Raw genomic sequence first — 5,072 nt, forward strand, 5'->3', positions numbered from 1 at the left:
AATGTTGTATGGCTAGTAAAGATCTTCTCCCAATCGGTGGGCTTTCTATTGATCTTGCCAGCTATGTCATTTGCCCTGCAGAAGCTCTGCAATCTTATGCAATCCCATTTATTCAACCTTTCTTTGATTTGTTGTGCTTCCGGGTCTCTATTCAGAAAATTTCGACCTGAGCCAAGGAGATCTAGGGTTTCTCCTATTCCACCCTGTAAGGTTTTCAGAGTGTCTGCTTTGAGTTCAAGGTCTTTGATCCATTTGGAGTTGATTCTGGTGCAGGGTGATATATAAGGATCTAGCTTTAGTTTTCTACATGTAGTTAACCAATTTTGCCAGTACCATTTACTGAAGAGGCTGTCTTTTTTCCATTCTATTGTTTTAGCTTCCTTATCGAAGATTAGATGGCTATAGGTCTGTAGGTTCATTTCTGGGTTTTCAATTCTATTCCATTGGTCCTGAGGTCTGTTCTTATGCCAATACAAAGCTGTTTTGATTACTATGGCTTTATAGTAGAGTTTGAAATTTGGTATTGATATTCCTCCAGCAGTGTTCTTTCCATTGAGGAGCGTTTTTGCTATTCGGGGTCTTTTATTGTTCCATATGAATTTTTGGATTGCCTCCTCTATTTCCTTGAAGAATGAGGGTGGAATTTTGATAGGTAGCGCGTTGAATTTGTAGATAGCCTTGGGAAATATTGCCATTTTCACGATGTTAATCTTGCCAATCCAGGATCATGGGAGGTTTTGCCATTTTTTAAGTTCTGTGTTGATTTCCTTTTTCAAGATTTTAAAGTTTTCATCATAGAGGTCCTTCACTTCTTTGGTTAAGTTAATTCCTAGGTATTTTATTTTTTGTGGGGCTATTACAAATGGAGTTGCTTTCCTAATTTCAGCCACAATTTTCTCATTGTTGGCATATAGAAAAGCCATTGATTTTTGGGGGTTAATTTTATAACCTGCTACTTTGCCAAAGTTTTGAATCAGCTGGAGTAATTTGGGAGTGGAGTCTATGGGATTCTTTAAATAAAAGATCATGTCATCTGCAAAGAGGGAGAGTTTTATTTCTTCTTTCCCTATTTGGATCCCCTTTATGTCTGCATCTTGTCTTATTGCTGTAGCTAGGCATTCTAATACTAGATTGAAGAGAAGTGGAGAGAGTGGGCATCCTTGCCTTGATCCTGAGTTAAGAGGAAATGGCTTTAGTTTTTCACCATTATGTATAATGCTGACTGTAGGTTTGTCATATACAGCCTTTATTGTATTGAGGAATGTTCCATGGATTCCTAATTTTTCCAGAACCTTCATCATAAAGGGGTGTTGGATCTTGTCAAATGCTTTTTCTGCATCTATTGAGATAACCATGTGGTTCTTATTCTTGCTCCTGTTGATGTGATGAATAATATTAATTGATTTGCGTATATTGAACCAGCATTGCATCCCTGAAATAAATCCTGTTTGATCATGGTGTATGATTTTTTGGATGAATTGTTGAAGTCGATTGGCCAAAATTTTGTTGAGAAGTTTTGCATCAATGTTCATCAAAGAAATGGGTCTATAGTTCTCTTTCTTTGATGAGTCCCTGCCTGGTTTGGGGATGAGGGTTATGATGGCTTCATAGAATGTGTTCGGTTGTGAGCTTTCTCTTTCAATTTCATTGAAGAGTTGGAGGAGTATTGGTGTGAGCTCTGCTTTGAAGGCCTTGTAAAATTCCGCTGTAAAACCATCTGGTCCTGGACTTTTCTTAGCTGGGAGGTCTCTTATTGCTGTTTCTATTTCAATGCTTGATATGGGCCTGTTAAGCTGGTTTAACTCATCTTGGTTTAGTTTTGGCATGTCAATATTTGCTAGGAAAAGGTACATTTCTGTCAAGTTCTCAAACTTATTAGCATAAAGTTTTGAGAAGTATTCCCTTATGATGTTCTGAATCTTGGTTGTTTCCATGGTGATGTTTCCATTCTCATCTCTGAGTTTATTAATTTGGGTGTGTTCTCTCCTTTTTCTGATAAGGTTTGCTAAGGGTCTGTCAATTTTGTTAAGTTTTTCGAAGAACCAACTCTTTGTTTTGTTGATTCTTTCTATAGTTTTTTGGATTCTAATTCATTTAATTCTGATTTAATTTTGATTATTTCTTTCCGTCTACTGAATTGGGGTTTATCTTGCTGCTCTTTTCAAGGAGGTTTAGATGTGTCATTAAATTGTTAGTTTCCGATCTCTCCAATTTGTTGATGTAGGAGCTCAGAGCTATAAACTTGCCTCTGAGTACTGCCTTTGCTGTGTCCCAGAGGAGCTGGTAATTTGTGTGTTCATTTTTGTTGAATAGCATGAACATTTGAATTTCCATTCTAATCTCTTCCATGACCCATTCATGATTCAGCAGTGTGTTGTTCAGCCTCCATGTGATACCAGACTTTCTTTGGTGGCTTTTGGTGTTGAGTTCTAATTTTATTCCCTTGTGGTCAGAGAGAATGCAAGGTATAACTTCAATGTTTCTGAATTTAGACAAGTTTGCTTTGTGGCCTAAAATGTGATCTATTTAAGAAAACGTTCCATGTGCTGCTGAGAAGAACGTGTGTTCTGATGCTGCTGGGTGAAATGTTCGGGAAATGTCTGTTTAGTCTAGTTGATCTATGCAGCTGTTTAGATCTGCGGTTTCTCTGTTGAATTTTTGACGAGTTGATCTATCTAGTGGGGAGAGTGGTGTATTAAAATCCCCAACAATTAATGTCTTTGGATCTATATGGGATTTGAGGGAAAGTAGTGTTTCTTTGATAAATTTGGGTGCTCCATTGTTTGGCGAATAGATATTTAGAATTGTTATATTCTCCTGAAGGAGAGATCCTTTAATTAGTATGTAGCGACCTTCTTTATCTCTTCTCACGAATTTTAATTTGAAGTCTATTTTATCTGATATTAGGATTGCAACTCCCGCCTGTTTATGAGGGCCGTTTGCTTGGTAGATTTTGTTCCAGCCTTTAACCTTGAAAATATGTTTGTTTTTACAGGCAAGATGTGACTCCTGCAGGCAGCAGATAGAAGGGTCTTGTTTTTTAATCCAATTAGACAGTCTATGTCGCTTAATTGGAGAGTTCAGTCCGTTAACGTTAAGAGATAGGACTGAGAGGTATTTGGGAGTTCCTGCCTGTTATCCACTTCTTGGGGGCTGTGAAAGCTGGGTTCTTCCTAAAGTTCTTGGATTCTCAGTTTGGGTGCAGTTTCTTGGCGTTTGTTGCGTTCTTGTTGGTTTTCTATGTGTAGGACATCTTTAAGAAGCTTTTGTAGGGCTGGTTTGGTGGAGATGTATTGTTTCAATTTTTCTTTGCTATGGAAGGTTTTTTTGGCCTTCAGTTATGAAGGAGAGTTTAGCTGGGTACAGTATTCTTGGTTGATAGTTGTTTGTTTTTAGGGCATGGCATACGTCATTCTAGGCTCTTCTTGCTTTGATTGTCTCTGCTGAGAAATCTGAGGTAATTCTAATTGGTTTCCCTTTATAGGTGATTAACCTTTTCTCCTTGACAGCTTTAAGGATCTTTTCCTTGGTCTGGGTTGATCTTGTGTGGATTATAATGTGACGGTGGGATGTCCTATTCTGGTCTGGTCTATTTGGGGTTCTAAAAGCTTCTTGTATCTGAATAGGCCTATCTTTTTGTATGTTTGGGAAGTTCTCTGCTAGGATCCTGTTAAACAATTTTTCTAGACCGATAACTTCTGTTTCTAGGTGCTCCTCTACACCCATTATCCTTAGATTGGGCCTTCTGATGGTGTCTTCCAGGTGTTGGATAGACCTATCATATTTCTTGGACTTGTCTTGGATGGTTGTATGTTCTTTCTCTATAATATCTAGGCTGTCTTCAATCCCTGAGATTCGATGTTCTGCATGGTCTAACCTGCTGTCAAGACTCTCTACTTTGTTTTTTATCTCTTTTCCTTCTAATTGGTCAGCTTTGATGGCTTCAAGTTCTTTGTTGAAGCTCTGTTTTAGGTCTTGTATGAATTTCTTTACTTCCTTAATTTGGTGTTCAGTGTTTGTTCTCAAATCACTTAGTTGATTGGTTATGGTTTCTTTGGACTCCCATTCCTTCTGTTGGGTTCCATTCAGCATTCCCTTTGTGGTCTCCCTGACTTCCTTCAGCTCTTTGTTAATGGATTCCATGAATGCCTTTAGTGATCTTTGTGTATTCTCTACCTGGACTCTTAATTCGTGAATTACCCTTTGATTAGTTTCCTCCCTTCTGTGGGATTCCTGCAGTTCTCTTTGAGTGTTCTCTGCCTGCTCACGCCATTCCTCCCTTTCTCTTTGAGTATTCTCAAGTTGTTCACGCAAATCCTGTATCAGTTTTTGAGAAGCTTCCTAACGCTTATGATATTCCTGTATAAACTTCTGGGATGCCTCCTCTCTCTCCCTATCACGCTCATACAGAGTCCTTTGTACATTGTCAAGCTTCTCATTTATCATGTTTGCTATTAGTGTTTGTAGAGCTATTTGGGAACTCTCCTCTGGATTATTCTTTATCTGTTCTAATCCCTGATTATCAAGGTTGGGAATTGAGATATCCGAATTTGCCATTTTTCTTGTGTTTTTCCGGCTTACTCTGCCCATTTGAGATAAAGATTGCACGAGTTTTGTGCTAGAACACTATCTTAAGGCAACCATCAACCAAAGTTTGCATTTGTACAGTCAATAGTCTACAGATACAATCTAGTTCAACAGATACATCTATTCAACATCAAACGACTATATGTTAAAGGACTTCGAACCGCAGAAAAGAATTTGGAAAACCAGAAATTATTAGGATTAGGGAGAGATGTGGGTAAAAAATGGGAATAGATTGGTGTGGGGAGGCACAGGGAGAGTTAACTATGTCCTAATCACAGTGCAGGAAATGGGTTGGGTAGGATGCAAGTAGAGAGAGAGAAAAAAAGAAGAGACGGAAAGGGGAATAAAGAGAGACCAGAAAAAGAATAGAAACGTAAAAATTAATGTTATTATAGAGGTTAAAAGACCGTCTATTTAGAGAAGAATGTGAATATGTTCAGAGAAGGGGAGGGACATAGAGGAGATGTGAAAATCTTTAAGGATGG

The sequence above is a fragment of the Dipodomys merriami genome, unplaced genomic scaffold (genome assembly GCF_024711535.1).
Source record: "Dipodomys merriami isolate MVZ:Mamm:240054 unplaced genomic scaffold, mDipMer1.0.p SCAF_1010, whole genome shotgun sequence".
NCBI lineage: Eukaryota > Metazoa > Chordata > Mammalia > Rodentia > Heteromyidae > Dipodomys > Dipodomys merriami.